The sequence below is a fragment of the Cnephaeus nilssonii genome (genome assembly GCF_951640355.1).
Source record: "Cnephaeus nilssonii genome assembly, chromosome: 13".
Classification (NCBI taxonomy): Eukaryota; Metazoa; Chordata; class Mammalia; order Chiroptera; family Vespertilionidae; genus Cnephaeus; species Cnephaeus nilssonii.
In genome coordinates this window covers 23,912,245-23,925,448 of record NC_137084.1, presented here as the reverse complement: position 1 = coordinate 23,925,448, position 13,204 = coordinate 23,912,245, and the positions used below count along the sequence as shown (strand labels likewise).

The 13,204-nt window shown below is 40.4% G+C and overlaps 1 protein-coding gene across 2 annotated transcripts in view; it reads left to right on the top strand.

Annotated features, from left to right (window-relative positions):
• Positions 1-13,204, top strand: part of METTL15 (methyltransferase 15, mitochondrial 12S rRNA N4-cytidine) — a 218,887-nt gene that overhangs the window by 177,063 nt on the left and 28,620 nt on the right. The window lies entirely within an intron of this gene.

The following is a 13,204-nucleotide window of genomic DNA, read 5'->3' as shown; positions in this document are numbered from 1 at the left end:
AAAATTGCTTCTGTAATATTTATTTTAATGTAACTTTTTCTATTTAGTTTTTGTGATTGCTGCAGTATTCTAATAGATATTTTTGTGTAAGCAACAGTCTATAATAGAAATGCATAAACATTAAAATGTAAAAGGTATTTATAAGGTGCTGGATAAATATAAAGTTAATGATAGAAATCCTGATCGGAGATATATTTTCCTCAGAACCACAATGCCATATGTCCCATGTTGAATGAAGCATGTTTTGTAAAAATCAGCATATATTCTAAAGAGGCTGGATTGTATAATAAGCATAACTATTTTTATATTATATTCTCAAATTTCATCTGCTTATAGCTACTATTTCCAAGTAATGTTTGGTAACACACAACACAATCTGCAGGAATACTAAGATAAAGTTTACTAGTAAATATAAATTATTTTTTTAAATCTGGTTACATAAACATTAAAAGTTCAATAGAATTAATTATGCAAGATGCAATGGTTATAGTTTGTTATACCTATCATTTAGGTGGACCTTAAAATTCTTCACAGACTTTTTGGCCACCTCATTCTTTTCTCAATCTATTAAAATATTTAGACAGCAAAGGAAAGAAATAAAATTTAATGTTCTGATATGCAAAGTAGAAAGTTGCTTCTTTGGTAATGTCAAAACTCCTTAGGCAATTCTTTATCTTAAAAACTAAAAAAATTTTCTACCATTAGCATATGCCTTATTAACTATATTACTGCCCAGACACTAGAATATAAAACTGAAATTGAACAAGAGGACATGTTCCATTTATGATTCTCAAGTAATAGCTTCTGTTCATTAAACTCCATCTTTATGCTTTGGTCAATAATACTTGTCTGCCTTGCACAGGGTGAGGATTTGTATTGCAAAACAAGCATGGTATGAGCCATTCTGTCACAGGAAAAGTATGGTCATGCAACTCTTACAGGTGTTAAACTGAGGAGAAGGTTGTATAGGAATGTAAATAACATTACTGGTTTGGAATTAGAAAAAGAAAGAAACAAGTTTGGATTCCAGGTCTACATATATTAGCTGAATATATGAACTTGAGCATGCTTTTTAATCTGAATTTTTATTTATTTCACTTTAAAATGAGAACATTATTGGTACTTTTCTCCTCCCATTGCTATATAATCAAATAAATCAGCAAATAACCAGTCATGAAGTGATTAGGCATAATTTTTTTAAATGAAAAAAATACACATCATAAAAAAATACCTATGCGGTATTTAGAAAAATGCTGTAAATATGTTCAAGAAATTAAAAAAGAACTGAAAACTGTAAAGAATAAAACAAAAATTCTGGAACTGAAAGACATAGTACCCAAACTTAAGAACTCAATGGATTGATTTAAGAGCAGATTATACACAGCTAAAGATGATGAACTAGAAGATATTTTAGAAAGAAATGGAGAGACAGATAGAAAGCACACACACAGAGTATAAGAGACATAGTACTTACAATAATTCTTATTCATGTATAATTAGAATCCCAATTGGAGAAAAGAAAAAAAAAATGGAGCAGAAGTTATATTTGGAGAGAGATGACAGAATTTTCCAAAACTGATGAAAGTCTTTAAGCTACAGATTTCAAGGTGCCCCCAAACTTCCTAGGAATGTCTCTTAAAATCTGCTAGAAACCAAAATCAAAGGGCAACAGGCATTCTGTCTCACATATTTCTTGGGGAAAGCGGATTTATTCATTGATGAACTCCAGCAAACCAAGATATGAAGCAGAAAGTCAGTAAGGGAGAAGTTTGGTAAAAGATACGTTGATAAGCTTAAAATCCATGTAAGTAATAGAACTTAAGAGTAAACCATGGGCCGAAACCGGTTTGGCTCAGTGGATAGAGCGTCAGCCTGCGGACTGAAAGGTCCCGGGTTCGATTCCGGTCAAGGGCATGTACGTTGGTTGTGGGCACATCCCCAGTAGGGGGTGTGCAGGAGGCAGCTGATCGATGTTGCTCTCTCATCGATGTTTCTAACTCTCTATCTCCCTCCCTTCCTCTCTGTAAAAAATCAATAAAATACATTTAAAAAAAAAAGAGTAAACCATAGAAATTATGGCTACAGACAGATACAAACATAAGTCTTAAAAATATAATATTAATAGAACTCATCAAAATTATAACTTTATAGGTCAGGAGGTAGGAAAGTATATGTGCACCAGTTTATTTTTAGAGCAGGAGGCAATACAATCAAAATTTGAAACATAGTTTATTTAAAAAGTGTTCCCTCTTTTTCTACATTTCATAATTGTTTGTAACATTAAGAATATTTTGTAATAAAAAAAATCTAGGTTCAGCAATTCTTTAATTTCTTTTTAGTTAAATTCAAGTAAAATTAGCCCTAGCTGGTTTGGCTCAGTGGATAGAGCATTGGCCTGTGGACTAAAGGGTCCTGGGTTTGATTCTGGGCAAGGGCACATGTCTGGGTTGCTGGCTGGCCCCTTGTAGGAGGCAGCCAATTAATGATTCTCTGTCCTCATTGATATTTCTAACTCTCTCTCCCTCTCCCTCTCTGAAATAAAATATATATATATATATTTTTAAAAAAAATTTAAGTAAAATTAAATGTTATGATTTTATTTAAAGATAAGATACATGGTCTGATGTACCATTTTTATTTAAAAATTGCTTATTTCTTCTTAGGGATATGTTCTTAGTGATATGTAAAAGATATTCTTTGTCAATAATGTTCAATTCTAGGTGAAGGCATTTGGGGTGTTTACTCATTTTGTGTTAAACATAACAAGATTTTTCTGTGTTATGTAAATGTTTATAATGAGCATATATCCATTTTATAAAGACCATCCAGTTACTATTAATATTATTGTTTTCAAGGAGCACAGGTTTGGAATTGGACAGACCTATGTATAAATCCTGGCTCTGACACTAAGTAGCAATGTAGCCTTAGCAAATTTCCTTGATCTCTGATTCTCAGTTTGTTTATCTGAAAAATGAGGTGGTTATCTATATATATAAAAGCCTAATATGCAAAGTGTCCCCATGGGAGATTGATCCACCAGGAGTTTGATCACTCGCTATAATGTGCGCCAACCACCAGGGGGCGGTGCGGAACCAAGGAAGGCCGCAACTGGCTAGGGACCCTACCCGTGCACGAATTTTGTGCACTGGGCCTCTAGTATTGTATATAAGTAAGTATATAAAACAATAAAGTTCATGATGAAAGCAATCAATGTCCATCTTCTTTTGGATGTTTATTTGTTGAGCTCTGGCTGTTTTACTAGTTTGACATATCAGCTAAAACAAACCAACTCATCTCTACTTACTTACCTGTAAAGTGATGGTGTTTTTATTTTGGGCATTCCAGTGAGCCCTCCACTTCTCCCAGAGCCTGTTCCTGTCTACATGGCCATGTTACAGTACCATGTTATTCCAGACTGCTCCCCGCTCCACACTTCTTGCTCCACTGTTGTTACAGTTGACTATCTCAGGGGAGAACTGTGGTACAAACTGCTAATCTTGGCTACTGGTGACCTGTCCAACCTGCACCAGTGCATTCTTTTCTAAACTTTTTTTATTCAATGTAAAAAGGAAATCTTTTGGTCCCTCTTCACTGTCTGAAAGATGTAAACCTTAAGACAGTGATGGGCAACCTTTTGAGCTTGGTGTGTCAAACTTCGCCAAAAAACTGAGCATAACTCGGGTAGTGTGTCACTTTGAGGAAAAAACTAACTCCAAGACTCTAGTCGCAAATGTTTCATCCTCAGGAGCAGCAAATGTTTCATCCTCAGCATGCGGCCGCGTGTCATCAGAAATGGCTACGCGTGTCAGTGCTGACACGCGTGTCATAGGTTCGCCATCACTGCCTTAAGAACTCAGGGGCACACATTCCCACCATTTAAAAAAGTGACTCTATCTTGCAGAGAGAAAATAAAAAGGCAGAAGTTGGAGAGGCATTCCTAGGAGCACTCACAGCCCTGCCCCCAGCTGCTCTGGGAGCCCAGCTGTATCCAGGCCTGTCCATGGTTTGGGTGTGCAATCCATTCTTCGACCCTATAAGCTGCTAAATTCCTTCCCTTCTCCTTTTCTCCCTCTTTTCTTTTTCTTTTTTGAAATGAAATCGCTTCAGGTTGGATTTCTTTTATTTACAACTAAACCAATATAGGTTTAGAATAGATGACTTTTAAGAATTCTCTCACCTGAATGTTGATTCATTCCTTCAAGTATGTTCTTTAACTTTCCTCACTTACTGGTTCACCTAAACGTGATTTTCATGACCTCTATAAATCTTTATGAAATTGTTTTACATGCACAATTGTACAATTCACATCTGAGTTAGTAAGCAATAAAATGTGCTTCTCTGTCTTATCTGTGGCATGTCTTTGTCATTAGTTCTAGTTGGATTTGAAAATGTACATGTGAGAGAGACTATCCAACTCACATAACTCAAGTAAGCGTCTTATATTCCTGCACAGTGCTGATGTGGTAAGAAAAAACAGTTATGTCCTCTTCCTGGATTTACATATATACTTTATGACTCTGCTTTTCTCTTTTTAATGGACCATAATACTTCTGAATCTACAAAATTATTGTTTTCACACAGAAACCCCTTTGATGATGAAGCAAGCCGTGTTTCGGAGCCAGCCAGATGGTTTTCCCATTTCCTATTGTGTGCATATATTTTCCATGGGATGGGGAGGGTTCAGGAAGAGGGTGAATGTTGAACCCATCTAGTTCTTCTAGAATTTATCATTGTTCCTTTGAAGAATTTCAACATTTGCCTTATGACCAGAGAATAAACATCAGCTGCTAGAGAAAGGGATTGAATTTCAAAATCCCTTTGAAATGTCACGGTAACCTGTTTAGCTCTCAGTCAGTTCTTTAAAGTATCAAACATTTCCTAATGACTCCCAGATCTAAGACTGCTTATATTCCTCTAACTTAGACGTTTGTTTCCAAAGGAACTGTGGTGAATGAATCAGCACTAAGCGGGCCTGGGAGGAGTGAGTCGCAGCTACAATCTGTGTACAATCTTTCTTCAGGTTAGATCAATTTGTGAACACTGAACAGGGTCACTTGCTCATTCTGGTCGATTTGGCTTAAACAACACAGCTCTAGCCTTTTATTTATCCCTCCATTAAATTTGAATCTGTAAAGCTGTATTTGTTTCATAGATTATTGTTTATTCTGAGGTATGTAGAAATCAGGCAACCATTAATTCATCATTTAGCTTGACACCATCCCTTGGGTGTCTATGTGCTAGGCTCTGGGGCTAAAAGAGCAAGAAGAAAGATGTGCCTCTTGCAAAAATGTTGACAGGAACTGCAAATACCACTCCATCCACAAGTGCATTACTTTCTGAAAACAGTAACAGTATTGAACAGTGTCAATAATCCCATCTCTTTGTGTTTCTGTATGAAGATGTAGGAACAAGGTCGATATGAGACAGGATTACCTACTGCTGGGGTGATCCACTCCCTTCCTCCATAAAAGGGGAATGAGAGGAGAAAGCCACTGCAGTTTGGAGCAAGCCACAGGCTGTCTGCATGTCAGGAGTGGGCCAGCAGCACAGCTCAGCAGCCATTGGGGAGCCTGGGTCAATCATGAAGACAAACCAGCCTTCTCTGGCTAGTACAGATTCCCTATCAGTAGCCAGACCGTCCATTGTATACTTTTCCTTTTGTGAAACCTTGGGGAATTAGTAGATTGTTGCTCTTAAATCGAGAAAATGTCTTCCTCAACGCCATTTTTTAGGTATTAATGTTTGTTAAGTAATGTTCAAAGTCTTGTACTTTTCTGTACATAAAGCTTCCTTGGGTTAATAGGACTGATGTTTTTGTTCTGTCTTGGCTTTGTGTTTTATTGGTTGATTTTTTTTTCTTGAGAGAGAGAGAGAGGAGTGAGATCAATTGGTTGCCTCCCATCCCAGGGATTGAACCCACAACCGAGATACTTGTTCTGACTGAACTTTGGTGAATAGGACCATGCTCCAGCAACTGGGCCACACCAACCAAGTGGTTTTGCTTTGTATATTTTGTTATTTTTTAAAATATATATAATTGTAATGATTTCAGAGAAGAAGGGAGAGGGGGAGAAAGAGGGAGAAGGAGAGAGAGAAATCTCAATGAGGAGAGGGTCATTGATCAGCTGCCTCCTGCACGTCCCACGCCAGGAACGGGCCCACAATCCAGGCATATGTCCTGACCAGGAATTGAATGATGACCTCCTTGTTCATAGGTTGACACTCAACCACTGAGCCCCACTGGCTGGGCTTTGCTTTGTTTTTACCTAACATCCATCTCACTAGAAATTGGAAGTCATGTTTGCCCCTGCACAGTTTGAATTGTGCACCTCTCTGGAAAATGTTTGCATACAATGTGCTTGGTCATTTAAACCAAAATTTAGGCCCATGCTGGTTTGGCTCAAGACATAGAGCGTCGGTCTGTGGACCCAAGGCTCCTGGGTTTGATTCTCTTCAAAGGTCGTTCAATTCTGGTCCAGGGCACGTACCTCGATTGCAGCTCCTACCTGGCCTGGGCCCTGGTCGGGGCTCGTGCAGGGAGCAATCACTGATGTGTTTCTCTCACATGTATATTTCTCTCTTGTCTTTCCCTCTCTCTCCCACTCTCTAAAAATCAATGGAAAAATATCCTCAGGTGAGGATTAAAAAAATAAATAAATTCAGTTCTGTAATCAGATAGAATGCCATCAGTTAGTTTTTCCTTAATCTCTTTGGCATCAATAATTGTAGTTCTTGTCTTTCTTTATCCCTCCTAACCTCACATCCTCCATCCCTCCTCTCCTTCTCACGGTCTCTGTCCTGGCCTGACTGTTTCTCACATCACTTACTTATACCTAACACCATTAAAAAAAAAAATTTAATTAAAAAAGAAAAGATGTGCCTCTTATTCCTGAAGAGCTACTCTATATAATAAAAGCCTAATATGCAAATTGTTCGACCAGGAGTTCGACCCCTCACTATAACAAGCACTGACCACCAAGGGGTGGCACGGAATATGGCAGGCGTCGGCAACTCAGCGCTGGCAGCAGGCCCTGATTGGCCCCGATGAGGACGGGACTGTGGTGGAATTGTGGAGCAGGTGAGCAGGCAGCACCAGGCCAAGGTGGATGCGAGGGGGGCCCAATTGCCCTGCAGACGGTGACCAGGGGCAGTGGCGGGGGGCGTGGCCATTGCCCAGTTCCCAGGCACTGAAGGAGCTGGGCAGGGGAGCCTGGCCCCAATCAATCGCCCTGCAGACAGCAACCAGAGGCCGGTAGGCCAGGCCCTGGGCTGAGATGGGGAATGGCTGCAACCAATCACCTGCGATGCCTAGGTGGGGGGCTGCAACCAATCACCCACGATGCCCAGGTCGGGGGCTGCAACCTCTAGCCAGCTACTGGGGGGCGGGGGGTGACGGGGACAGGTACAATGAGAATGCGGGGTGTCTGCCGAGCTCGCTCTCACTTCCCTCTGCTACCGTCCCCTGGGACACCAGGGCCCGCACACTGGGGAAACCCCCATGCTCAGGTGCCGGGTCCCCGTAAAGAGCCTGCCCTGCACCCACGCGGCCTCTTCTGGGTGAGCCAGGCAGCAGCTGCTGAAACTCCAGGGGCCAGCAGGGAGAGAGCATGCTGCCCACCTGGCTTCCATGTGGCACCACTGGGCAGCCCAGAGGCCAACACTGCACCCCGGCCTGCGGCATCCGGCCACGCTCACCACATCTCCCCATAGGGACTTGGGCACAGTGACTCAGGCGGAGGGGGCTCCCAGGGGCCCAAGTGCTGCCCAGGGCCCAGAGGTCAGCTAGGACCTGCCCTTCCACACCAGACACTCGTGTGCTTTGATCGCTGGCCAGGCCGAATTTCGTACACCGGGCCTCTATGTTATAATAACAGACAGCTACATGAATTCTAAAAAGTTAGAATGTAACAGGTTAAGTTCTATTATAGAGGTTAAAATACTATAAGTACAAAGGAATAAATAAATGAATGGTCCTCCAAGCAGAACGGGATTTATCACTTACCCTTTTAGTGTGAGAGCTACAGGAATTCTGAATTATCAATAGGTTAATATCCTGGGACATAATCAACACCAGGTGGCCTTTCCTTGTAATGCCATCAGTAGTCTTCCTGTCTTACACTTATTCTTGTTCTCTGAGCTCTATATACTTTGATTTCCAGGATGTATATATGCACATGTTCACATTAAAACTAATATTCATAGACATTGATGACCACCTAACAGTAATAGTGAAACAGCCTATCCAAATGACCCTTTTCATGCTAGAATTAGGAGTCTTGATATTTTTGAAGCCATGGTCTCCTTTGAAAACCTTATTAAAATTAGAACCTCCCAAAAGGAAAAGGCACATACACACTAATTTGTATAATATCAAGGGGCTTATATACCCCCTCATGTCTATCATGGGCTGCAGTTCAATGACTTCTGCACTAGAGAACATTTTAATTCATGCCACCATTTCCAGATCTGATCCTATGATATGTCAGGATACAGGCTGACAATTTCTACCTTTCTGGCCTCCTTAGTTTCTTTATTCCTGAACTAGAGGCCCAGTGCATGATTGAATCATGCACGTGTAGGGTCCCCTACACACTTTCACTTTCGATCGCGGGGGAGCTGAGTGCCTGTCCGCTGGTGCACCAGGCCTTTCAGAAGCCTCTGCCGCACCCGAGGCCCAGAGGCCCCTTCTGTGCCGCAGCACAGCCATGGTGCAGACGCTGAGCTCACGCCGCCGCTGGCGACGCGAGCTCAGCGTCCCGCCAGCCTAATCAGCCACCCCGGCCACCCCAGCCACCCCGAGTCCCGCCCCCCCGCGCCTCCTGGCCAATCGTAGGCATAGCGAAGGTACAGTCAATTTGCATATTTGTCTATTATTAGGTAGGATGTTTCAAGCTTCACACACTTTTTTAGAGCATCCCAGTCTTGACAACAGCCAACCTGGTCAGTGCCCTATAGAAGTCTTGTGCTAGGTGCAAAGCATAGGAGGGAGGAAATGATTTCTGAGGACCTGAGTAGGTAAAATATTTTAGACCAGTGCTGTTCAATAGTAATATAATGCAAGCCACCCATTTGAGCCACATTGTAGTTGTAAATTATGAGAAGCCACATTAAGAAAGGTGAAATTAATTTTAACAGTACACTCTATTTAAACTGATATATCCAGTGTATTTAAACATGTAATCAATACCAAAATAACAAGATGTTTTACATTTCTCTTTTGTACTTAAGCCTTTGAAATCGGGTGTGTATTTTACACTTATGGCACATCTCCATTTGGACTAGTGACATTTCCAGAACTCAGTAGCTACTGGTATCTACTGGCTCTCATCAGACAGCACAGTTTTAAATCCAGAATGGATACCAAACTTTCTATATATCTGACTTTGTTATAGCAAAGACCAGCTTTTACCCTTTTTTTTCTTTCTTTATTGATTAAGGTATTACATATGTGTCCTTATCCCCCTATTGCCCCCCTGCCACCCCACTCACGTTCATGCCTTCACCCCCCCCCCCCCCGCGTTGTCTGCATCCATTCGTTATGCTTATATGCATGCATAAAAGTTCTTTGGTTGATCTCTCTCCCTTACCCCCACCCTCCCCTACTTTCCCTCTGAGATTTGAGCATCTGATCGATGCTTCTCTGTCTCTGGATCTGTTTTGGTTCATCAGTTTATGTTGTTCATTATTTTCCGCAAATAAGTGAGACCATGTGATATTTATCTTTCGCCGACTTACTTACTTCGCTTAGCATAATGCTCTCCAGCTCCATCCATGCTGTTGCAAATGGAAGGAGTTCCTTTTTATAGCAGCATAGTATTCCATTATGTAGATGTACCACAGTTTTTTAATCCACTCAACTGCTGATGGACACTTAGGCTGTTTCCAAATCTTAGCTATTGTAAATTGTGCTGCTATGAACATAGGGGTGCATATATCCTTTCTGACTGGTGTTTCTAGTTTCTTGGGATATATTCCTAGAAGTGGGATTACTGGGTCAAATGGGAGTTCCATTTTTAGTTTTTGAGGAAACTCCATACTGTTCTCCACAGTGGCTTCACCAGTCTACATTCCCACCAGCAGTGCACGAGGGTTCCTTTTTCTCCGCATCCTTGCCAGCACTTGTCATTTGTTGATTTGTTGATGATAGCCATTCTGACAGGTTTGAAATGGTACCTCGTTGTCATTTTGATTTGCATCTCTTGGATGATTAGTGACTTTGAGCATGTTTTCATATGTCTCTTGGCCTTCCTTATGTCCTCTTTTGAAAAGTATCTATTTAGGTCCGTTGCCCATTTTTTGATTGGGTTGTTTATCTTCCTTTTGTTAAGTTGTATGAGTTCCCTGTAAATGTTGAAGATTAAACCTTTATCGGAGATAACATTGCAAATATGTTCTCCCATGCAGTGGGCTTTCTTGTTGTTTTGTTATGGTTTCTTTTGCTGTGCAGAAGCTTTTTATTTTGATGTAGTCCCATTTGTTTATTTTCTCTTTAGTTTCCATTGCCCTAGGAGCAGTATCGGTGAAGATATTGCTTCGGCATATGTCTGAGATTTTTCTGCTTGTGGATTCCTCTAATATTTTTATGGTTTCCCGACTTACGTTTAAGTCCTTTATCCATTTTGAGTTTATTTTTGTGTATGGTATAAGTTGGTGGTCTAATTTCATTTTTTTGCATGTATCTGTCCAATTTTCCCAACACCATTAATTGAAGAGAATGTCTTGACTCCATTGTATGCTCTTGCCTCCTTTACCAAATATTAATTGAGCATAGTGGTTTGGGTCGATTTCTGGCTTCTCTATTCTATTCCATTGGTCTATATGTCTGTTCTTGTGCAAGTACCAGACAGTTTTGAGAACAGTGGTTTTGTAATACAGCTTGATATCTGGTATTTAGATCCCTCCTACTTTGTTCTTCTTTCTCAGAATTGCTGCAGCTAATTGGGGTCTTTTTTTATTCCAGATGAATTTTTGGAGAGTTTGTTCTAGGTCTGTGAAATATGCTTTTGGTATTTTAATGGGGAGTGCATTGAATCTATAGGTTGCTTTGGGTAGTATGGACATTTTAATGATGTTGATTCTACCAATCCATGAACATGGTATGTTCTCCCATCTGTTTATGCCTTCCTCTATCTCTTTTTTCAACATCCTGTAGTTTTCTGAGTAGAGGTCTTTTACCTCCTTAGTTAAGTTTATTCCTAGGTATCTTAATTTTTTTGTGTGTGCAATGGTAAATGGGATTGTTTTTTTAATCTCTTTCTGTAAGTTCACTATTGGTGTATAAAAATGCCATAGATTTTGTGGCATTAATTTTGTATCCTGCTACATTGCTGAATTCATTTATTATGTCTAGTAATTTTTTTATGGAGTCTTTAGGGTTTTCTATGTACAGTATCATGTCATCCTATATAATAAAAAGCTAATATGCAAGTCGACCAAACAGTGGAATGACCAGCCACTATGACAATTACTGACCACAGGGAACAGACATTCAATGCAGGATCTGCCCCCTGGTGGTCAGTGTGCTCCCACAGGCGGAGCACCACTCAGCCAGAAGCTGGGCTCACAGATGGCAAGCACAGCAACAGTGGCGCAAGCCTCTCCTGCCTCTGCAGCAGTGCTAAGGACCCCTTGGGGGTCCCGGACTCAAGAGGGCGCAAGCCGGGCTGAGGGAAACCCCACCCCCTCAGTGCATGAATGTCATGCACCAGGCCTCTAGTCTGTAAATAATGACAGTTTTACTTCTTTTCCTATTTGAATGCCATTTATTTCTTCTTCTTGTCTGATCGCTATGGCTAGCACTGCTAGTGCTATGTTGAACAGGAGTGGTGAAAGCGGGCATACCTGTCTTGTTCCTGTTCTTAGGGGAAATAGTTTTAGTTTTTGCCCATTGAGTATGATGTTGGCTGTAGATTTGTCATATAAGGCTTTTATTATGTTTAGGTATGATCCTTCTATTCTCACTTTGCTGAGCATTTTTATCAGAAAAGGGTGTTGGACTTTGTCAAATGCCTTTTCTGCATCAATTGATATGATTTTGTGATTTTTGTCTCTCAATTTTTTTATGTGATGTATCACATTTATTGATTTGCAGATATTGTACCAGCCTTGCATCCCTGGAATAAATCCCACTTGGTCATGGCGTATGATCTTTCTAATGTAATGCTGGATCCGGTTTGCTAGAATTTTGTTGAGGATTTTAGCATCTATGTTCATCAGGGATATTGGCCTGTAATTCTCTTTCTTTGTGGTGTCTTTATCTGGTTTGGGGATTAGGGTAATGCTAGCTTCATTGAAAGAGCTTGGAAATGTGCCTTCCTCTTGAATTTTTTGGAATAGTCTGAGGAGGATAGGTTTTAGTTCTTCTTTGAATGTTTGGTAAAACTCCCCAGTGAAGCCATCAGGTCCAGGGCTTTTGTTTGCTGGACATTTTTTGATGACTGTTTCAATTTCATCAGTACTTATTGGCCTATTCAGGTTTTTTTATTCTTCCTGATTGAGTTTTGGAAGCTTGTATTTTTCTAGGAATGTGTCCATTTCATCAAGGTTGTCCAGTTTGTTGGAATAAACTCTCTTAGCCCTTTTTTTTCTGTGAAGCTCCTGATCCCACCTTCAATTTTGAATGATAGCCTTGCTGGGTATAGTATTCTTGGATTAAGTCCCTTACTTTTCATCACTTTATATATTTCATTCCATTCCCTTCTGGTCTGGTGTGTTTCTGTTGAAAAATCAGTTGATATTCTAATGGGAGATCCTTTGTAGGTAACTTTCTGTCTCTCTCTGGCAGCCTTTAAGATTTTTACTTTGTCATTGATGTTTACCAATTTAATTATGATGTGTCTTGGTGTTGGTCTTTTTGGGTTCATCTTGTTTGTGACTCTAAGTGCTTCTAGGACTTGCATGGGTTTTTACTTGCCAATATCAGGGAAGTTTTCTGTCATTATTTCTTCAAACAGGTTTTCTATTCCTTGCTCTGATTCCTCTCCTTCTGGCACCTTTATTATGTGGATGTTGTTTTGTTTTGTGTTGTTCCAAAGCTCCGTTAGGCTCTCCTCTTGCTTTTTAAGTTTTCTTTCCAGTTGCTGTTGTGTTTGTGTGTTTTTTCCTACCTTGTCTTCTAATTTGCTGCGGTCCTCAGCCTCTTCTAGTCTACTGTTTAAGCCTTCAATTGTGTTCTTTATTGCAGCTATGTCATTCTTCATTTCCT